At 32.0% G+C, this 25090-nt stretch overlaps 1 protein-coding gene across 1 annotated transcript in view; it reads left to right on the top strand.

Annotated features, from left to right (window-relative positions):
* Positions 1-210: 210 nt before the first annotated feature.
* The window catches only part of LOC145288101 (neuroendocrine convertase 2-like), a 415880-nt gene continuing 391000 nt past the window's right edge, over positions 211-25090 (top strand). Inside the window, exon 1 of the mRNA XM_080136159.1 lies at positions 211-555. The gene's annotated coding sequence lies outside the window, so the exon portion shown is untranslated. The remainder of the gene's footprint in view (positions 556-25090) is intronic.

Here is a 25090-nt window from a genome sequence, read left to right as displayed (position 1 = left end):
TATGAACCGTTTAGATATAGAATCAAAGGCACGGGGTGGGGGCGACGCATAGGTTTGCGTTCGTTATGCGAAGGCCTATAAAACAGTCTTCACTTAAATGTTATTTATTTTCCTCCCATTTGAAACAAAATCCAGTTCCCCTAAAAGAGAAAATCGGCACCTCTTGTCAGATGAAAGTATTTTAGATGAAAGGCAATAAACTCCCTATTGCGACAGGAGGACATAATGCCTGAGAAAATGGTTTTCTGAGACCAATCAGATAATGTACGCTGACTCTTGTCTGAAAGATGGCTAAACTCGCAGAAAATCAAATTGATCAATTGTAAATGGTTGAACTCAAAAACGAGTCTGGCAATGGCGGACATTTTACCACGCTTCTTATTCTTCCGAGCAATCTTGGTAAATCCAGTCAGTCTGGCTGTTATATATAGAATAAAATCTAAAATACCCCTATTCTAATTGTTAGAGACATAACTTTAACATTTAAATATGAAATATTTTTTAAGAATATAAAAATAAGCAGCATTAAAACGGTGTATGCCATTTTTTGAATCGGTAAGTTAATCATTTCGTTCTCTCGTTTATTAAAAAAAAAACACTCGAAATGTTCATTTAAGAATGCTTTTCACCTTTTCAAGCTCGTTTATATCAAATCTTGCAATATGTCAATGGAATAAAATAGAAAAAAATACATGGTTCTTACATTAAACATTTTTTCCAATATCTATAGGAATAGTTTTAATTTTAAACCAATTTGTGCGAATTTAAATTCTGTCTTACCATTCTTTTAATTTCTTGGAAGCAACTACTAATGTTTATACGTCTCCCCTTTTTTTTACATAAGTTTTAGTATTACGCAGTACTTACGAGGACTGAGCTGGAATACTATTTTTTAGGTCATTCTTAACATGCTTTGCTAACTATTTTAACATTCGCCTAACAATTTAATAAACAAAACTATCGTAAAAATTGAATTCAACTTAAATTCAATTTCTAAAATAAAATCACGATCCGTAAATTGCATAAGTACCAGATGTTTTACCCTTTAAATAATCTGCCAATATGCACTGGTTGTTTATTCCGAAAGCCGTTCTTAACAAATGAACGCTGAAAATAAGAAAATGCCTTCCGGAATAAACACCCCAACTTATGTTAAGAACGGCTTTCGGAATAAACACCCTTTGCTGATTGGACAGTGTACATTGACCAAATAAGCTTTAGGAAGGAAATAAGATTCCGCATAAAATTGTGGCACTTATTCAGAGAAGGTACCGTACTATTTTTATGGTATTTTTCCAGTAAAATTTAACTTTTGCGGTATCTTCTGTTAAATTGTTAGGTAAGAGGGGGTAAAAGCTATAAAATAACAGCATATCAATTTTCTTTAATTAGTATTTTAATTTTTTTTTTCCATTATATAAATTTGTAAGCATCGAACGCATTTTAAATACAAAAGAATTGAACTTATGTAATCGTCTGTTTTTGTTAAAACTACGTTTCCGGGTGTTTTCAGAGAGGGAGATTCCTTTCGCTTCAACTAATGTGGACTTAATTATAAGTAAATTTTATCAAAATTCTCTCGTTATTTTAACGATGTATCGACAAAAATTTGGTGCTCATGCACTTACTGATCTGCGCTATTTTTAAAATCGTATTTCCAAGTTTAATTAAAGTTTTTTTTTTTTTTTTTTTTTTATTCAATTGTAAGATTAAAGTACAGAATAGGTACAACCCCCCCCCCAAATGTTAAGAATGGCTTTTTAAATAATAACGTTATTTCAGCACGGATTAATAAGTGCATGAGTACCCCAAAATTGGTACTTATGCACTTTTGTTAACGTACTGAAATAATGACGTTAAAGCCATTCTTAACACGGGGATGGCGTTTTCTAAGTATTCTCTACTTAATTTAATATAAAAGATATTCTAAAACTGAAGTTAAACTTTAAAATACTATTTAAACAATAGCACGGTAACAAAAGTGCATAAGCACCTAAAAATGACTCTCATACTTTTTAGGTTTTGCATTTTCCAAATGACGAACAGTTCAAATGTTTTTGTTACTTATTATGAATAGCTGCCGAAATGAATCGGATTTTTAGTTTCAGGATTTTTTTAAATTTTGTAGCAGTAATAATTCAGAATTGGATAATGTTGACATATCCAGCCAGAGGGACAAAATGGACGGCCGAATAGTTTTCTGTAAAAACAAATATAATTAATATCCAAAATTCAGTGTTCACTTGAACAGAAATATTTCGAAAAGTCTTAGAAAGTTGGATGCTGTAGAGCAGTACCAATTCGAAAGATTAATTTCGCAAGCCAAAGCTCACACAATCCACTGTAATATTTATCAACGCACTATCTATTTTTTTTATAAAAATATGAAAACTCAAACATTAAATACTTTAAAGATTTCGAATAAGTAAAAAATATATTTAAATTAAATAAAAACATTTCAAATAACATGACACTTTTTAAATAATTACACAACACTTTCATTAGTGCTGATTTCGTATCTTGTTTCACTTTCAGTCCGTTTCCGTTTTTAAATAACACTATTCGATCGTCCATTTTGTTTCTATGGTCATATATGTAAATACTACGAATAATTGCCTTCTTTTGATATTATAGTGGGCAAAAAAAAAAAAAGAAACCTGAAAGAATGCACTAAAGCGCACGAATGCAAAACTACTGTTACATCCCCCCCCTTCGATAAAATTATAAACAACAAAAAATAATGATTCACTTAATTGGAAGAAAATTAGTTCGTATTCTGCATAACTACCTGTGTTGAAATAGGTTATTTAGAAAACCATTCTTAACAGCGGGAGGAACCTTAACTTTTCTATAATATCACCTAATAATTTAAACAAGATACCGTAAAAATTGAATTATAACTTAAATCTCGTTTAAAATATAGCACAGTCTGCATAATTACCAAAAATGAAGTCTAATCTTAGCACGTGTGGCACATGGATTAGAGCAATTGACCTCTGACCTTAAATTGGAAGGAAAAAATGAAAAGGTTTCATTGCACTAATTGACTTCTGTAAATTCTGATCGATATGAATTCTCTTCTAGAATACCCGAATTAAAAAAAATATTTAAACAAATTCTAGTTTTTATCGTGTAATGATTTTGACATAATGGTGTGTTTGCCAATGGGCCGGGATACCAGGGTTCAATCTTTGGTCGAGTAATAAGACTAAAAATTGATAATTATGCCCCTAAAACACTCAGCATTATAAAACGAGGATCAATGGCAAATGGAGTTATCTTGGCAAAGGAATGGCGTTCTCCCCTACATCTCAGTGTAGTAACTAACGGAAAAGCAGCCTTCACGTCGCACTCGACTATGTTCGCCAAATTTACTTTGAATTTTGAAAAATATTTGCACGTAAACTTAAAAGGACAACTATGAATTGTCACCTATGAAAACCAACTGTGAAAAAAAAAATCCGCCCCTTTTGAGTGCGTATTTATTACAATAACCAACATTTTATTTATAGATGAATTGTATTTATACTTTGAGAAATATTTAGTCATAAAATTTTTCGGTGCTAGTGCACTTATTTTTAAATCGTATTTCCAAGTTTAAAGTTTTTTAATTTATTTTATTTTATTTTTTTATTATTCAATTGTAAGGTTAAAGCATAGAATAGGTACAAAACACCATCCCTCCCCATATTAAGAATGGCTTTTAAAATAACGTTATTTCAGCACGGATCAATAAGTGCACTAGTACTAAGTTTTCTTTATGACTCTATTAAAAAAAGATACATCCAGATAAAATCAATTGTAATAAAAAAGTATATTTATTTAAAAAGAAAACTAAACTTTTATTCATTTTGAATCATTTACCTGCAAACTTATAGATCTCAATCTGTTTCCGTAACCCAAATCAGTTTTAACGATCCAAATACGTCGGTCTTCCTTGTTTAATAATGATGCGCCATACTGTGAACCATCGTGAATGGATTTTGTTTGTGAAGCGCTTCTTTACCCCCCCCCCGTTCGAGGAAATGCATTGAAACTTCTATTGGCCAAGCAAGCGAAACATTCGATATAACTACTCGTGTTTTCAATATACGCTTACTAAGGCGCTGTTACAAACTGTAAAATGCAAGGGGGATATATACGTTTGACTAAACAAATCAGTTATTGAAAAGAGAATTTGCAATAAGAAACCCAAGCAACTATTCTTTTATATAAATGACCATTGTCTGTATGTTCAAAAATACACAACGATCCCCTCTCATAAATTGATATTTTTAAATCGATGTAACCGCAGAAAAAAAATCTAAAATTTAGAAATAAAGACTTTTTCTTTTGACGTCAAGTAGCCATTTGGTGCTAGTACACTTACTGACCCGCGCTATTTTTTTAAATCGTATTTCCAAGTTTAAAGTTTTTTTATTCAATTGTAAGGTTAAAGTATAGAATAGGTACAAAACGCCCTCCTCTCCCAATGTTAAGAATGGCTTTTTAAATAATAACGTTATTTCAGCACGGATCAATAAGTGCACTAGTACCAGCCATTTATATCATTTAATGTTGCTAAGAACTAAACACGATTTTTAATGTTATCGTGTTTGCCTTTCAAATGAGTTACAAAGTTTTTAAAACTGAAACACCAACTCCGGATTTAATTTTATAGTGTTTTAACTATTGTAATTTCACTACAACGAAAAAGGGGGTAGTTTTAATAATGCTCTGGAGACATCTTTAATTTTATTTGGCGCTCTCAGCAGCGCTCTGGAAGCTTTCTAACTTTTATTTTTTTTCACTCGTAACATAAAGGAATTTCTCTTCTAGGGTTGATGAGAAACTTATAGGAACATGCCCTTTTAACATGCATTTAAGCAAACCGCACACACATCCATGCATGCATCTTTTAACCAACGCATCAGCTATCGCCCCTGTGGTAACCCCCGCTTTGCCCAACAGGTGGCGCTCTCCATTTCCTCTTCCGTTCTCTTTTTCTTCCGACTGGAGAAACACGTGTTTGCCTTCAATTCAAACCTCAAATGTGAGTGGCACGTAAATTACATCCATGCCTCGACAGGGCGTTTATGTTTTCTCAAGACTGGTATGAAATTCGTATAGCAAACTCTTACACACAATGAACTTCCAACGTATGCTTCGACGAACTCTTGTATACATTCACGCATGTATACACAACGAACGTTTATCTACATGCATGCTAATTATAAACACACAAACCTTCTGTAACGTTCGTAACCTTTCCGTGTAAATAAATATGCCTTGTACATATGTAAATATATAATCCTGTTTTAGCGTGCTTTATTTCAATGTACTCGTAACGCGTGCCTTTATTGTTGATTGTTTTCTTTATTACGCTGTCCTAGTAACGACGACCTCAAACTATCCATGCAACCTATTCACATATACAGCCTACAAAGAGGGGATCCAGCTATACAACCGGTATATAAACTGCACACTGGGTCCTCCACAAACTTACCATTATTTAAAATATTCCATTTAGTTTTATGATGCCGGACAGCTCCGGATAGCCCTGGTAGTACTACTTATACGATAGCTGTTACGTCTGTAACTTGTTATGTTGTAAAGTTTTTAACATTGTAAGAAAGAATAAGAAATGTTAATCGACGAGCTATAAACTGTGGGAAAAAGCCACTCAAACTTCTCAAAGTAAATTAGGAAATATGTTGCGACCTTTCGCTTTAGGTAATGTATTACCTTAGTCTTGTAACAGATTATCAAAAATCAATTCCACTGGAAAAATAAGTCAACTCGATTACAACAATCAGTTCATCAACTGAAATTGGCGCCAAAAGGAACAGCGATGATCGTTCCCAGAAGACCCTATTATATGCTTGCACATCCAATCAGAACAATCGTACAACACCCATTACTATAAAATTGGCGGGAATTTCTGGGGGTAAACTTTCCATCTCTTCCTAACCAACAGCCGGTAAGTCCTGTTCTTGTATTTCCAACAAAACAATTTAATGAACAAAGAGACAGCATTCTGGTGGATTTAATTTCTTAATTAAATTCATTAAAATTTAAATTTTTAGTTTTGCCTGGACGCCATATTGCTGTAGCGACTAAAAGAAACTGCAGGTTGTGCGCATGTGCAAACAGAAAATCTTTCTGAATACGGAAAGAAGCAGAAAAAATGGGGTGGGAAATTGAGGGTGTTTATTCCGAAAGCCGTTATTAACATGGAGGTTGTGGGTGTTTATTCCAAAAGATATTCTTAACACGGGAAGGTTGCGGTAATGCCTTTAAAAAGCAACTCTTTGCAGGTAAGTCTTTTATTAAAAAAAAAAAAAAAAATAAGAGCAAGCTGTTTGAATTCTCTTTTTCGAAAGAGACTTCAATTACAGATATTCAGAAGTAGTGATCCATTCAGTATGAAAAAATGACTTTTCCTTGACTTAATTGCCTTAAGAGTCCGACATTTTTAAGCACGTAATTTAAGTAATTATGCAATGTTTTTAAAATATATTTACGGCATCTACTAGATCATTTGTATAAATGTGTGGAATTTAATTTTTGCCATGACAAGTAAGTACGTAATGTTTTCATTTGAAATCAGTTCGTTTAAAAGATCACTGATCTACTCGAGCACCTCTCTTTTTAAAGGTAATGGCTGTTAAAGATTTTGAATTTTAAAATTCGACTCTTATTTTGTCGAATGTTAACTTCATGTAGACGTGCTTTAAATTTCAAAGTGGTGGCAGCAGGAGACTTAAACCATAACTTTTTAGATTAATTTCTTATATATCCATCCCCCTATTTGTTTTTGTATTTTTATTTGTAAAAAAATGATCAGTCGGATCCGCAAACGACCGAAGCATTGAAGCAATTTACATTTGGAAATTTGCAGAAAAATGTAAATAAGGCAAGTGTTTAGGGTTTATAGGCAAGTGTTTAGGGTTTTAGCAGAGAAGCAAACAAACAACTATACGAAAAATATATAACAAATAAATGTTACCGTAGCAAATAAAACTTGATTTTATATCTACCTGGTTTCTTTGTTTTGGTGTTCAAGTAGTTTTTATTGCTCTTTATTTAATCTAAAAATATTAGCTTTCCGAGCGGATTAAAAAAAAAAAAAAAAAAAAAAAAAAAAAAATGGCGGCATCCTCTTTGGAAGAAGGAGGCCTCGTTTGGAATATTTTTGGTATTTATTTTAAGAGTATCCAACGTATTATAAACACCCCCAACTTAAGAACGGCTTTCGAGTTTGGTACTTATTAAAACCGTTCTTAACATGAGGAGGTTGGGTATTTATTCTGAAAGCTGTTCTTATGTGTGAGAAATTGTTAAGCGTCTGCCTCTCTGGGCGTCTGCGGTGCCATCTTCTAATTATTAGGCATGCGTGATACATGTGTGAACGTAATTTCACGTTATGCCCCCCCCCCCTGCTTCGTATTTAAAGCGGCTGAATACCACATAGGGTGGCGTGTTTTTAAGGCATTGACATTCCGGCAGTGAAGGTTGAACGCACATTAGTGCTTCCAGACCTTAGAGGTTGCAACAGGTTGCCCTGATGCGACTTTCTCTCTGGATTGTCCTTTTTAATTGTCATCAAAATTTGAAGTTAAACACTCGTTCGAAACTCAGACTTTGGGTTAATTTTTTATGTGCATCTGCAAGTCGTTTTTAATGCGGATTTTTTCTTTTACATTTTCACCCCAACCAAGGCACATTGCCACTTTGGTGTAGGGGGCTACTATCAGGGACAACTACTGGGGTACTATGTAGGGATTTGGGCGACAAGATGTCGGTTCACGTTGCACTTGAACTTCTGCACGTCAGTACAGTTGGGGAAGCGGGAACCTGGAATGGAATTCCAAAGTCTAGCGGTTCTGGGGAAGAAACTACTGGAGTAGAAAGATCTCTTACATCTAGAGATCTCTACAGTGTGAGGGTGTGATTTAGCAACCTGTCGGGTATGTCGAGGGTGTTCACGTCGTGGGGGCACAAGTGCTTGCAGTTCGTCAGAACATTCACCATTAAAATACTTGTAGAACAGGCAGAGGGATGCAACGTTTCGTCGATGGGGCAGAGGCTGAAACTTAGATGCCAGTTCAGGGCCTATCAGATTTGCGCTGGGGTTTATTTTAAGTCTTATAACGTGATTAAATTTTAATGTCAATATTACTTTTTAGGATAATTATATTTCTAGTAAAATGTATTTTAAAATCAATACAGTAGATTCAGATTTCAACTAATTGTCTATGAAATAGCTCCTGAAAACTGATTTTTTTTTCAAGAGATTAAAAACAAAACTTCGTAAAAGTGAATATTTCACTCAATTCAGAAATAATTTTCATTCTCATTATTTTCAGACGTAAAATTCTTGTTTTGATTTTGAGGCGAATATCTTTCAAACGAAAATCAAATTTTTACTGAAATCAATAATCGGATATAAAACCGTTAAAAGTATATGAACATCGTACTTTTACACATTGCTAATGCATATAATGTTATTGGACTAAGTAGAGGGACAATACATCCATAAATAAGATAAAACCTTCGGTAAGACCCTCCCAGCCATTTCTAAAATGTAGACCGCTCACGGCTTAAAGATTTGTTTAGGCTATGCTACAATAAGGAAAGCAGGTCGATCTCTAAATGCGAGTGGAAGTGGAAGGAAAAAAATGGGGCGAGTTCGGGAGTGGATACTTTTCTCTTCACTAGAATACCAAAAAGAACACAATTAAAATACATAGTTGACTTTTGCGTTTAATTCACTCTTAAAGTCCTGGAATTACTCTGAAGTCCTGGATTTAATCTGAGGATTAAAGTTTGAAATATATTTTTTTTTTCTTGGAGGGGGGATAGAATTTCGACTTTGGTTTATTCGCCATATTTGATTCTCATACCATGAAGATCTGATGGTAATCCGGAGTTGGTAATAGAATATCAAAGGTTTTTTATTTTTACTGCAAATTTTATTTTTAAAATTCGCAGTTTTCTTCAAAAATAATCCCTTGCTATAAAGTAAGTTTTTATTTTTATAAAGTGAAGAGCGTTAAAGGACGAGGGGGGGGGGTAACATAATATGGCAGTTTAACGATTTTTGTTTTAAGAAAAAATGCAAATAAAAAAAAAAAGCATTTTGGTCGTTGCTGAATGCTGCGCTAGTTTCGCACAAAACGTGACTAACCCAAAAATGGAACCATTTTTTTCCCACTTGAATGTTTTTGGAAGTCGTTTTCTCACACCCGCTTCTCCAACAAGAAAATGTCGCCAACTTTCTATATGCACATTTTGTCAGTTTTAACGAACGTTCCAGACACAGTAGGTTTGATATGATCGCCTTAATGAGCTTCACCGATCCAACAGCCATTGTCTTTCTGTTCTCCATAATCAACTAGTTGCTATACGATTTCACCTGATTGATTTCTGGTGCTACCAGATCAGGTTGTCTGAAGATACTGGCTTCCTGAACTAAAATGCACCAAACATTGATATTGTTTTCCTTACCTTTTACAAAACTCAATCATGCTCTGCAAAGTCAAAAGCAAGATTTTCATTTGCAAAACAACCAAACCAAACATCATGGATAAATACTTAAAAATATGCGAAGCATAAACTTTTTCTAAAATTATTGAATTCGGCATTAAATAACCTGAAAAAAGGTTGATATGCCGTAAAACAAAACGAGCAAACAAAACAAATATTTGAGGATATAAAAATCTTCAACCATAAATTTATTTTTTCTAAAATTTACGGATTCCGAATTAAATAGCCTGAAAAAAGAATGATATGCCGTAAAACAAAACAAACTTATATTTTTATGCATCGAATGTGACATTTCGCTACTTCTTTCAAAATCTCAATAAAATTTAATGTAAAATGAGGAAAAGAAAATGAAGAAAATTTCTGGGCGGTTAAAACTAATTTTCCTCTACAAAACAAATCAACCACCATGAATAATTATTTGAAGGTATAAAGAACTTGAAGTATAAAAACTTTTCTAAAATTATCAGATTTGGTATTAAATAACCCGAAAAGAATTAATATTCCGTAAAATAAAGAAAAACACCTGCTTGGTCCAGAGAGAAAAGTTCTTTTATACACTCGCTACAAATCCGGTTTTGGAATATCGTGTTTGATAAACATTAAGACATAATGTAGAAGCTTATCAATTAAGAGCATTCTCGGGTGAGTTCGCTAGATTTTGAAAAGCATTCTACCATGGCGACCGATTTAATGTAACAATAATGGAGGGTCAGTTAATTTAACCCGCGAATATCAATATTAGGGTGCATAAATGCCCCCGTAAGCCTTAAAAATAGGGATGATGCAACAGGTAAGATTCAACTCTTGCATGAGTAGTTCTTCAACATTCATTTTTTTTTTTTTCGACTGGAACTGAAAGCAGTGATGGGACGATGTAAAATTGACAGCAAATGAATCCGTGTCATGGCGCAGATTCGTTCAGTTTTTTTTTTTTTTAAACCCAAATAAGCATATGGCTACTTGTAACGTATTTGGGATCGTGCAATGTCCTTAGTGTATTTGTTCCAATTCATGTTGTCTGTGAATGATAGTCCGTCGGGTTCAAAAGATGGGCTCTCGAGCAGGTTGTCATTTATCGCGACAAGCAGTGGCTGACAAATTTTCTTTTGTAGTTGTTAAAAGACGTTGCACTTCGATTGTATTTGAACTCTCTTGCACACAGCTTCAGGCGGATTAGCACGTTTTCCGGCTTTACCGTATTATTTTTTTTTACTCTTCGGTACCCCTTGCTTCTTGAGCCTAATTTGCTAGTGAGATGAAATGAATATCAGCGCAAAGATGAGGAGCACTCGGTTTTTGGATAATAGCGAGTGTGGTATCTGTCCTGAGTGAGCAAACAAGAGGCAATTTCTAAGGAATATTAAATGTGCGGTTCTTCATATGCCGCATGCATATTCCAGTCAGAAGATATAACATACAGGGCGTAGTATTCAACGATGGTCACTCATATTAATGACCAGATTTAACGGCGATTAAATTTTGGCTTTAACGAAAACCAATCCATCAACATGATTATGCTGTATGGAGTACTAAAATTGATTAATCGTATAACCTCATGTTGTGATGATTAATCGCAAAAGTTGAAACTTTTATGGTATCGGAATCTGAATGGGAAATAATTTAGCCTAATTTCCGAATCCAAAATCGATTCTTTTAATTTTGAATTTGTGCTCCGGGTTTAAGGTACCAGAAATGTTTAGCGTGTATTCCCACACTATGGAATTAGTACTTACCTCCCTTGCACTACGATAAGATGTGACACAAGGTAAGGATTGAAAAGATCTCCCCTAAGAGGAAGATTTTTCTAGCCTATAAAATGCCTGAGTAGCCTCCTCGGCATTTCCAGGTGGCCTGGAAGGGTGGACCTTAGATAACGATATAGAGCCATACCTCAACCCGAGGAAAGAAAGGTTAACTCATCAAATGGCTCCGTATTCTCAACGGGCATGATGTGTGCATGAAAGTCGTTTGTTGGGTGTAGGGAAGTCGTTTCTAAAATACTTTGACACAGTTTTTAGACTGTTAAATGTTTTCCGCTTGTTAAAAATGTTATATTCTTGCCCTACGTATCGTTCATTTCAGTATTCCGCAAAATTGAACCTTTATTCCTACCGGACGAAAATAGATTAATTTTCCATTTTAATTCATATATTTCAAGATGGCGGTTATAGATTTTAGTTAAACTCTCATCAGAATCGACGTATAAACAAAAATTAATTTCTGTTTTTGAATTTTTGTGATAATTTATTCGTATTACATTCTTCAGACTACTGTTCTCGTCGTGAGTATTTTCACAACGTTTCTGTCGATGTAATCTCCAAGTGTATTTTTGTCGAACTGGGTATTCGCGCGGACTTGTGGCGTAGTGGACAAAGTACTTGATAAAAGCCAGTTGTCCGAAACCTAATGAAAATAACACCAAAGATGAGAACAGTAGTTCGAAGTTTGCAGATAATACGAATATTCAATTTCTATCACATTTCACCAATACCAAACGGTTACTACTAAATTTTCCCATTGTCTACCGTACATTCATTAACCCTTATTTTCGAGTTGCCTCCACGCCTTGATAAGTGATGAATTATTTGTAAAAAGAAAATAAAGTTTAATCTCCATGTAAAAATAATCTTCGCTTGACAAGCACTTTCTTCTGCTTTTAAAATAAAATCGTTTTAATGCAGACATGCACATAGTAAATGAAAAATAATGGACAGACGATATCTTGTAAATATTCTTTAATATTCTTTAACACCGAAAATAACGTCTACTTATATATAGAGACTGTATGTGGATGGACTCTAAAACTCCTAAGCTGATCTAGATGAAATTTTACGCAAATGTACTTTATGCATCTGGCAGTATTTTGAGATAGATTTTGTATCGAAATACTTCCGATAAGTATCGAAAATCGAAAAAAAATCAATGAAAGAAGTAACAGTTCGATTTTGACCAATTTATCACTTTTCTACAACCTAGCATCAAAAGTGCGTTTGAGAAGTTTTATCAATGCACAGGCATAAAGGCCCAGCGTATAAAACCAACAGTAAGACACGTGCGCTTTCAAAATGTTTTTGTTAGAACACAAGCGAACCATGATACTTGACTTTTGAATTTTAAACTTTAATTCAAGTGATATAAAAAGTTCACAAAATCAATAGTAGGTTCCCTACAGTTCAATGTACGCTACAATGTACTATGGATAAAGTCACTGTGGGAAGACATGTCCGCTTCATTTCGGTACATTACGTAGTCAATCGATTTGATTGACGAATAGGCGATATTCCGATGAGAATAAAAGTATTGGAGAACATTCGTTGATCCTCAGTCAATCCCGAGCAACATAGGGTATCCCTGCTAGTGTATATATAAAAGTATGTAATCGTTTTAGGTGGTCTTAGAGTACATCAGCATTTACGAGCTTCCTTCCTTTATATTTTTTCATATTCTGATGCTACCTAACTTCTCTTTCTGAAGAGATTAGCTTCCTAAGCTAAAATGCACTAAACACTGATATTGTTTTTTTTTCATTTTTACAAAACTCAATCATGTTCTGCAAAATCAAAAGTAAAAAGCAGACTTTCATCTGCAAAACAATCAAACCAAACATCGTGGATAAATATTTGAAGACAATGTGACGCATAAAACCTTATTCCTAAAATTATTGAATTCGGGATTAAATAACGCGAAAGTGGTTAATATATCAGAAAACAAAACAGGTAAACCAATCAAATATTTAAGAAATATATAAAGACTTTCAACCATAAAAAAAAAAAACTTTAAAAGAAAAATTAGCGGATTCGGAATTAAATATCCTGAAAAGTGTTGATATGCCGTTAAAAAAAATCAATATTTTTATGCGTCGAATTTGACACCATGCCCCTTCCCTTCTGAAATCTCAATAAAATTGTTTGTGAATTTAAATTTAAGTTTGAAGAGAATTTCCGGGCGGATATTTGTGCGGAAACGTTGACCTGGTTAGATCTGGGTTAATCCATATAGGCCTCTTCTCGTTCTGGCTCTGTAGGCGGATGAAGACGTAGGCTGGCTTACAAAATAATAAAATAGAAATATAAAATCAAAGTTTAATGTTTTTTTGACTTTTTTTTTTCCATTTTCGCCATGTGTGGAAGCAATTATCATTTTAGAAAAAGAAAAACAAAGCCGTTCAAAATTTGGTAAGGCAATAACTAGTATTAGTATTATTTAGATTCTTTGTTCTCATTTTGCGTGTTATTCTCACGTTTCGAGCGATGTAACCTGACTTTCTTCATATGTATCTTGTCGAACTCTGGAATCTGAACAGAACGGGTATAGAATGTCCTCCTTCCGTCAGCCACTATAGGGTAGAAGTACTAAGTCGCAATTCGATTTTGAGTATTGCCTACATTGAGGATTGAACCTTCAATACCCAGAAGTGTAACTTGTACAACTGAGTTTCACTATTGCTCGAGCCCTTGCTGACAATTATTGTATGAATCTAGACGCTATAAACCTATAGCACTTTTTCTCAGTTATGACTAGCGGAATGAGGGTATACTACTCACGTAAAGTAAATAAAGGGTTACGTTCGAAATTTTATCCAAATTCCCGAGTTCGATACACCTGAAGATCAGATTACATTATCAGACACGTTTTGAAAATAACCTTCCAGATGAGAATAGTAGTCCTAATAAAAATACGAATAATTTTCATTAAAAAAATACAGGAACAGTTAACAATAGTATTTAGTCCCCAGAGAGCTTTGCCGCATAATTGAGAACAGAACTGTCATACAGTGACACCGTTACTCTTTTGTGTCAACGCGTGTATGTGTGTTAACAGGTTAAACTAGAGGACTTGTTAGACGCTGTATTCTTTCAATCTTATCACGTATAATACTCTCGTGACTAGGCTCGATGTTGCTTAACTACGGTGATTTAATAAGAATTAGCGTATTAACCTGAGTATACCGACAATGAATTTTAGTTTTAAAATAATAAACTGCTTTTCTTCAGAACAGTCGAACATCTCTGACATTTTATTATGTAACAAATCCCGCATTAACCTCTGTTTATCTTAACTTTGCACGGCGAGCAAAATCCTTGATCACTAAAATAAAACTTGTTACCGAGATTAATATATATATATATATATATATATATATATATATATATATATATATATATATTAATCTCCCAATCTGTAATCCCTATGCTATTAGGGGTGGAGAAGGGTATGTGACTCACAATCGAGTAGAGGATTGTGGTGTTTATGTGCATAGCAACGTAAGTGTGTGTGGGTTATATTAGTCAGTCTCTTGGGTATTTCACTCCGCTGACAGACGTTCACTGTTTCTCATTTTCATGCAACGGAGTAACATTACCACCCGGAAGTCGTGTGGGATGCTGGAATTTTTGGAGGGCATCAGTGGGGGTTGAATGCGAAATCATTAGCTGTAACTGAGTGAGACACAGATTTTAGATATATCTTCAACGATCATGTATATGGAGGAAGAACAGGCGGTGCCCGGGATAGCATGTCTTTTTTTGCATCTACCAAAGCAAATTACATTTTTTTTTTTTTTTTTTACAACATTAAACTTTTGTGTTGTGAACTCGTGCTGCACACCATTGATTGGAAGGAAGTAGAAGTAAACTTTGATTAATTGATTTGCATTTCCGTTTAACTCTCCGGTTGGGACCATGGATACCCACAAAATTTCTATTTTTATCTGCTACGCATTTTATTTTTATAAACTTTAAGCACAAACGCAGACTGCCGTCCACTTCGTTCTAGTTGAAGCTGTCGTGATGAAAATCAAAAATACTTATCCAAATGGTCTGGCTAAAGTATTTTCAAAATAGATAATAAATTCGTTTCACAAACACTAAAACTTTATAACTCGGTATTGTATGTTGAAATTATATTCAGTTTAGACCTCCAGCACTCTACATCTTGCATGATTGTTTGTAGTTCCTTCCCACTTTCCAACCCTGTGAACTGTAGTAGGTTATTGATGATTGACTTCTATCTCGATTGGGACGACCGTCTGAATGCATCAAAAGAACACATTTCACATTTGCTGGCTTCCTCGTCGTGATGCAGTATACAATGGTCTGCCATTCGCATTCTGTTGTTGCTTTCAACCATACTGGTGGTAGATCTCCGTATATTTAGCATGGCTCCCCCAAGGTATGTTGCGAGCTATCCTGTATAGTAATCGTTTAATTTCTTTCTCAGTGTAATTAATAGTTTCAGCATCGTATAGAATAGCTGTTTCAATGATGGCAACGAAGAGTCTTTCAGTTTTCATGGGAGATTGGATAGCCATACATTTTTAAATTTCTGACACGCGCCTCGTATTAATTATCGGATACATATGTACATATATTAACTATTGCTAACTAACCAATGGATAAAAATGATCCGAGAATCAAACAATTGCCCACGTTTTAAGAGAACATAGCAAAGTCAAATCTGCAAAGCATAAGATGATGCATGCAGGACAAGTGTTGGAGTATCTTGCCAGGTTAAAGAATGAGAGCTCCTGAGTTAGTAGATATAAAACTATTGAAGGAGGTTAACGATAAACATGAAGACTAACTTGAGATAGACGCATAAAGACCTGCCAAGAGATTATCAAGTTTAGAAATGAATTTCTAAAATCCATCAAAGACGTGCGAGTATAAGAGAGGATAAAACAGAAAATTTGTTTGAAACCATAAACTTTTACTATGAACAAATCTTGTAACAAAGTTGTCCATTCCGTTCATCATTCTTGATCTATTCATAATACTCTTCATTCAATTAGCAGGATATGTGTTATCAGGCTCTCTATCGGCGTCTTGATTTAAATGCACTAAACATTGATATTATTATCTCGCCATTTTTTCATTTTCAAAACTCAATCATGTTCTGCAAAGCAAAAATCATTCTATACAAAACTAAAAAACATAATTAAATATTCAAAGATATAAAGAACTTGTAGCATAAAACCTTTTTTCCAAGATTACCAGATTGAGTATTAAATAATCTGAATAGGTTTGATATGCCGTAAAACCACCATCAACAGACACACCACCAATTTCATTAATCCTTTACTTTTGAATGGTCCTTGCCTTTGATAACTGGTAATTCATCATTAAAAGAAAATCCAATTTTTAATATTTCTATTTCAAATAACTGAGTTACTAAAATATTATAAAAATATTATTGCGTCTATATGCAAACATTTTTTTACACCAAACATTTGAGTTCCCAAATCTTGCTCGCTATTAACGAATATAAACGGCTAGCCTAGGTGCCCGGCGTTGCCAGGGTGTTTGTAGGTGTGTTGAGCCAAAAAAAAAGTGGTAGGCAGGCTCCTTTTTTTTTTTTTTTTTTTACATGGTAGTCACCACTTATCAAGGCCCGGAAGCCATTCGGGGATAAGGGTTATTGTGTTATCAGTGGGATAATATCGTAGTAATCGTTAGTAATGGAGATTTGATAGTGTCTTAAGGGGGGCGGTTTATCAGGAATTTGTTTATGTTGGACTTGAAAACATCCAAGTTGTAGTCAGGTGGGAAACAGGCAAACGGAAGAGTTCCACAGGCGTGCACTTCTAAGAAAGTTTGTTCATGCAATCTACGTTTTGATTTAAGGCTTCTTAGGCTCGAACCCGTACCGCGAGGGAGGAAAAGAATCTGAAAAAAACCCCCCAAAAACGTGACGTCTTTGCTGTTGCGTCCATCGTCAAATCGAAAGTGAGGAAGGTTTAAATTAAGGTTAGTTAATTAAAAAGAGGGGATGGCTTTCGAAAATATCTGCGAAAAAAGCGACCCTTCCCTGCAGAAAAGTGCCCAGTTGAGGGTGAAGGAATAAGTATTTTTAGTCAATTTTTCGATATTTGTCGTCCGCAGGGTCGCACTTCAAGACGATATCGATCCCGTGAAAATCCGTTGCCTGTGTCGAAAATTTAAGGCAAACATACATACATAATGCATACATTTAACCTACTGGTGAGATTTATTTTGCAGATTATTTGTCAATCGATATTTTCTGCACCCCCAGAATTGATGTGTCGTCAAAATACTTTTATTTTCATGTAGAAATGTCATTTGATCTTTTGTAATCTGTGCTAATTTGAGTTTTATGTCTGCATAGGTTTACTAATTACTTTTAAGAAGTGAAGCAGATGAGAATTTGTAAAAATATCTTCGTGATGCAGGATGTCCTGGTGTCGTCACAAGCCAAGGGTTCCACTTGTTACTTCATTTGATCCCATCCTCAAATAGTCTGCATATTTCGCTGAAGAAAACCCGGAAACTTGTCCTATATACGTGCAATACCATGATTCTCATTTGTATTATATGTATTACTAGTAGGGAGACGCGACGTTGTCCGGGATTGAATGATGATCAACGACTGTTTCACACTCCCATATTTTTGTCCTCGAAACCAGTGAAATCGCTCATTTTTCAATCGAATCAATTGATTGCTTGCTCTAGTCGGAGTGCCATCGCGGTGCACATGTAGTCTACATTGTGCAATGGAGAACCTACTGTAGATATTATAAAATTATTTTTATATATAACTGTTGATTTTATAAAATTATTTTTATATATAACTGTTGATTTTATAAAATTATTTTTATATATAACTGTTGATTTTATAAAATTATTTTTATATATAACTGTTGATTTTATAAAATTATTTTTATATATAACTGTTGATTTTATAAAATTATTTTTATATATAACTGTTGATTTTATAAAATTATTTTTATATATAACTGTTGATTTTATAAAATTATTTTTATATATAACTGTTGATTTTATAAAATTATTTTTATATATAACTGTTGATTTTATAAAATTATTTTTATATATAACTGTTGATTTTATAAAATTATTTTTATATATAACTGTTGATTTTATAAAATTATTTTTATATATAACTGTTGATTTTATAAAATTATTTTTATATATAACTGATTTTATAAAATTATTTTTATATATAACTGATTTTATAAAATTATTTTTATATATAACTGTTGATTTTATAAAATTATTTTTATATATAACTGTTGATTCTATAAAATTATTTTTATATATAACTGTTGATTTTATAAAATTATTTTTATATATAACTGTTGATTTTATAAAATTATTTTTATATATAACTGTTGATTCTATAAAATTATTTTTATATATAACTGATTTTATAAAATTATTTTTATATATAACTGTTGATTTTATAAAATTATTTTTATATATAACTGTTGATTTTATAAAATTATTTTTATATATAACTGTTGATTTTATAAAATTATTTTTATATATAACTGTTGATTTTATAAAATTATTTTTATATATAACTGTTGATTCTATAAAATTATTTTTATATATAACTGTTGATTTTATAAAATTATTTTTATATATAACTGTTGATTTTATAAAATTATTTTTATATATAACTGTTGATTTTATAAAATTATTTTTATATATAACTGTTGATTCTATAAAATTATTTTTATATATAACTGTTGATTTTATAAAATTATTTTTATATATAACTGTTGATTTTATAAAATTATTTTTATATATAACTGTTGATTTTATAAAATTATTTTTATATATAACTGTTGATATTATAAAATTATTTTTATATATAACTGTTGATATTATAAAATTATTTTTATATATAACTGTTGATATTATAAAATTATTTTTATATATAACTGTTGATTCTATAAAATTATTTTTATATATAACTGTTGATTTTATAAAATTATTTTTATATATAACTGTTGATTTTATAAAATTATTTTTATATATAACTGTTGATTTTATAAAATTATTTTTATATATAACTGTTGATTTTATAAAATTATTTTTATATATAACTGTTGATTTTATAAAATTATTTTTATATATAACTGTTGATTTTATAAAATTATTTTTATATATAACTGTTGATTCTATAAAATTATTTTTATATATAACTGTTGATTTTATAAAATTATTTTTATATATAACTGTTGATTTTATAAAATTTTTATATATAACTGTTGATTTTATAAAATTTTTATATATAACTGTTGATTTTATAAAATTTTTATATATAACTGTTGATTTTATAAAATTTTTATATATAACTGTTGATTTTATAAAATTTTTATATATAACTGTTGATTTTATAAAATTATTTTTATATATAACTGTTGATTTTATAAAATTATTTTTATATATAACTTGATTCTATAAAATTATTTTTATATATAACTGTTGATTTTATAAATTTATTTTTATATATAACTGTTGCTATTATAAAATTATTTTTATATATAACTGTTGATTTTATAAAATTATTTTTATATATAACTGTTGATTCTATAAAATTATTTTTATATATAACTGTTGATTTTATAAAATTATTTTTATATATAACTGTTGATTCTATAAAATTATTTTTATATATAACTGTTGATTTTATAAAATTATTTTTATATATAACTGTTGATTTTATAAAATTATTTTTATATATAACTGTTGATTTTATAAAATTATTTTTATATATAACTGTTGATTTTATAAAATTATTTTTATATATAACTGTTGATATTATAAAATTATTTTTATATATAACTGTTGATATTATAAAATTATTTTTATATATAACTGTTGATATTATAAAATTATTTTTATATATAACTGTTGATTTTATAAAATTATTTTTATATATAACTGTTGATTTTATAAAATTATTTTTATATATAACTGTTGATTTTATAAAATTATTTTTATATATAACTGTTGATTTTATAAAATTATTTTTATATATAACTGTTGATTTTATAAAATTATTTTTATATATAACTGTTGATTTTATAAAATTATTTTTATATATAACTGTTGATTTTATAAAATTATTTTTATATATAACTGTTGATATTATAAAATTATTTTTATATATAACTGTTGATATTATAAAATTATTTTTATATATAACTGTTGATATTATAAAATTATTTTTATATATAACTGTTGATATTATAAAATTATTTTTATATATAACTGTTGATATTATAAAATTATTTTTATATATAACTGTTGATATTATAAAATTATTTTTATATATAACTGTTGATATTATAAAATTATTTTTATATATAACTGTTGATATTATAAAATTATTTTTATATATGACTGTTGATATTATAAAATTATTTTTATATATAACTTGATTCTATAAAATTATTTTTATATATAACTGTTGATTCTATAAAATTATTTTTATATATAACTGTTGATTCTATAAAATTATTTTTATATATAACTGTTGATTCTATAAAATTATTTTTATATATAACTGTTGATTCTATAAAATTATTTTTATATATAACTGTTGATTCTATAAAATTATTTTTATATATAACTGCTTGAATGTAAGTTTAAAATAAAAAAAGTTAAGTATCATGGTTCAGTTGTGCTTTTAAACAAATACTCATTTCGAACGTGTCCCTGTTATATCTAAGAACCTACTCTTTATTTTATATGCCGGGTCTTTCTTGCTTGTATTGTAATGAAGCTTCTCAAATGCAGTTGCGATATTAAGCTGTAAGATGTTAACTTTGGTCTAAATCGTCTATTCTTCTTTCATCTGCTTTTTCTTATCGGTAATTATCGAAGATTTTCTGATAAATTTCACACAAACGTACTTTATGTATCTGGCAGTGTTCTTAGGTAGTTTTTTTTATCTAGGAACACTGCAAATCTAAGAACACTGTCAGATACATAAAGTACGTTTGTGTGAAATTTCATCAAAATCAGCCAAGCTGTCGTGGAGTCTATTGGAAACGAACTGGCAGTAAAGGTAGAAATTATAATTGATGCGTGCATATGCCTATCTTTTTCGCATCAGACAAGGCATATTGCCATTTGGACGTAATGGGTTACTATTTGGGATCGTGTCTAAGATAGCTGTTCATATTACATTTAGACTTCTGCAGATTAGTACAGTCAGTGAATTAGGAAACGGGGAGCGAATTCCAAAGGGGAAAAACATTGGAGATTTTCTGGCATCTAGGGACCTCAACAGAAATCGGGTGATATTTTGACTGCTTATCGGGTTAGTCAGGAGTATGCAGATCGAGGTGACACAATTGAGTTCGGTACGAATTCATAACTGCAAATTCCTTTTGAAAGGATTTGTAAAACAGACTAAGAGGGAAGGACTAGCGGTAGATGCACCAGTCTGGATATGCCAAGAATACTCCATATATGACCGAATTGTGACTTTGTAAGACATGGGGTGCTTTCTAGTGAGAGTAATTTTCTAGCACGGTAAATCTATATCCATATCTCCCTACACCTAAAAAAGTCTTTCCAGCTATATTAAGATAAAGACTGGTTGGGTTTAAATCTCATGATACAAGAATATATTTAAATACCGTATATATAGTAATCTCCAAACTCAGATCTCAATATTGTTCATTTACATATTAAGTTTCTAATAAATTAACATTCTGAAATATGCGCTTCTCTTTTGTATTGCCAAATAGTCTTTTTATACACGCAATTTTTTTTTTTTATCTTTTAACATCTACATACCTATAAAGTTGAGTTTTATTTCGCTCTGACATTGATATTAGAAACCCACTTTTTTCTATTTAAATATTATAAAAACAAACCTAATATACTCAGTCACTGATATTTGAGCGACTACATAAATGTTAACTAATTTTCATATACCTTTGAAAAATGGTTTATTTATTTTTTTGTTTAATAGTGAAATGAAACCAATCTATTACGTTGAGTTCTATTTGTGCATAGTTTCTACATTCTGCACAATTGCGTAGAATTTAAGATGAAAAGGTTCAAAAACATAGATGTAGAAATCTGCATTCACAGGTTAGACAACTTTATTTTTTGAAACTGTTTATATGCGTATGGGCGTGGCTCAGAGACTAAGGAATCATGCTGGAGAGTTGTATGTTTTGGTTTCAAATCTAGTAGATGACACAAGTCTTTTAATTTTCGAAATCGCTACTATATATTGGAATAATAAAATAAGGAGTTTGGGTTCTATAATAGGAACTTCCCATGAATGAAAATATACTAAAATAAGCTCATTTTACGATCGAGCAACGTTGAAAAAGTTATTTAATAAAAGTAAACAGATTTTATAAAATAAATGACGTTATAAAAAACATCTTTATTTTCAAGGGAGATAGTTTATTTTCAGCGTTAGTAAAATGTCAGATATCGCTGTTATGTGGAGAACAGATACTTCACTTTGATCTAGCCAAAAGGTTAAAGAACCATAAAAATGTTTATGATTAAGTATCATTAAATGAGGGGAAAATTTCAGTTTAATCGAATTAATATTTAATGGGGGTTGATCCTGTGGTATCGTTTCTTTAATCAAAATTCTCCTCCCAGGCATTACCTTCTCCGGTTTTAAAGTCTGAGGAGGATATGTCTACGAATAAAACCAAACAAAAAGCTAATCAAAATATCTTTTAATCTAGATATATTTGGAAAAACAGATCCATTTCACAATGCACAAAGGACTCCTTCAAGCTTTGGTATTCTCAATAGCAACATACGAAACAAAGTTGACGAGAGGAAAATTGCGGCTGTTGAATTGTGGTCATATTGTAGACTTAATGTAAACTGGATGGACAGACGTACGAATGAATGGGTTCTGGAGAAGATTGGACCATGCCGAAGATTGCTGGACAAAATCAATGGCAGGAAATTGAGATTTGGGGAGGGGGCATGTGGCCAGAACAGACGGCTTAACAAAAAATTTGCTCTTTGGTACAACCCCTGGCGAAAGAGGACGCGGAAGACCAAAAACAAGAATGTCAGACAACATGAAGGAAATTGCGGACATTAGCATGACTGAGTTGCTCAGAATGGCACAGAACTGGAGTCAGTGACAACGATTTTTGAAGAGCGACATGGGTGGCCAGTAATGACCATTCTGCCAATGAGAGATCTTTTAATGGGGTATAGTATTTGGTTCTGTTGTCATACGGTCGTTCTTGCAGAAATTGACTTAATGGGGAAAGAGTTAGTGTTCATTTGTCATGAGACTATCACCTTAGTCGGGTTAGGGTCAGTGTAATATACTTTCGTTCACTATACTGTCAGCTAGGGAAGACCGATAACTCTAGTTCAAAAACATGTCATTAATTAGTAAATTATGAAAACGATTATAGTTATCCACTAGCTAGCATATTTCTTTGTTTATAAACTTGGCGTCTATATTTTTCCGGCTAATTTTCGTTTAGACGGTTCACGTGACAAACTTCCTGTTTCTACTATTATCCAAATGAATAAATACACCTAACAATATAGACATTAAAACCTGTTTTAAAAATATTTTAACAGAATGTGCTCTGATGAACTATTTGTATTTGTGCCCCCTCGACGTACATATTCTCGACAACACTGCTTGCCAACAAAATCATACCTCCTTTACTATTGAGGTCCCTAAATGCAAGAAAGCTTTCTACTCTAATAGTTTCCACGAACAGCTAGACTTTGGAATTCCCTTTCTGTTGCCTGCTTTCCTGGCTGTACTGATATGCAGACGTTTAAATATAACGTAAACCACCATCTTGTTAATCTTTTTAAGGCATAGTACCAAATAGCAACCCCTTCCGTCCAAGTGGCGATATGTCTTGTTAGGGGTGAACGTGAATAAACAAAAACAAAAAAACAAAAACAGATAAAAAACGATCTACTTAATTCTTTGTAGTATATATTCATTCATCATAATACATTCCTCTCATGCCATTTCTCTTCTTGGGGGCGAGGGGACAGTATATTATAATTTCGTTCTTCACAATACCATCATGTGCCTAGGCATTACCTCTTGCTTTAGGGTCAGCACATGTAGTTCGTTAAAAAGGATATTATCCTCTTAGCCTACTGTTGCATAGGGATGGGGTCATATTTAAGATGGTGATGAGGGAGACAGAGAGGGGACATTTATATGTATTACTGAGGGGGAGGGGAGAGGGGGATCAGTTTTAACACTGGCGAGGAGAATCATGACTTGGAAGGGGTTTGCCCTGTATTTAAGAATTCAGGTGATAAGTCCTCTCCCTCTCAGTACAGACCAATAAGTCTCCTGTGTGTTATGAGTAAGTTGCTGGAATCCATATTAAATAGAGAAATAGTCAACCACCTCAGCAGGAATAACCTTCTTAGTGACACACAATATGGTTTCCGCTCTGCAAGATCTACCGCAGATGTGCTGACGGTTATATCCCACAGGATTAGTGAATCTCTTGACAAAGGCTTCCTTTCTAGGGCAATTGCTCTTGACATATCAAAGGCCTTCGACAAGGTATGGCATAAGGGTCTACTTCACAAGATTTCCAGCTACGGTGATCTGAAATGGAATACATCAAGTCTGTTGCCAAGGTCGCTAGAAAGATGGTGGGATCCTTCTACCGCTCCAGAAGATATCTCACTACTGATGCAATTCTCTATCTATATAAAAGCCAAGTACGTCCAAGGATGGAATACTGTTGCCATATCTGGGCAGGAGCTGCCAAAAACAGCCTATCATGCCTTGACAGAGT

The sequence above is a fragment of the Euprymna scolopes genome, chromosome 11 (genome assembly GCF_053919585.1).
Source record: "Euprymna scolopes isolate OS-2025 chromosome 11, ASM5391958v1, whole genome shotgun sequence".
Taxonomy (NCBI): Eukaryota; Metazoa; Mollusca; class Cephalopoda; order Sepiida; family Sepiolidae; genus Euprymna; species Euprymna scolopes.
This window is presented reverse-complemented; position numbering and strand designations above follow the sequence as displayed.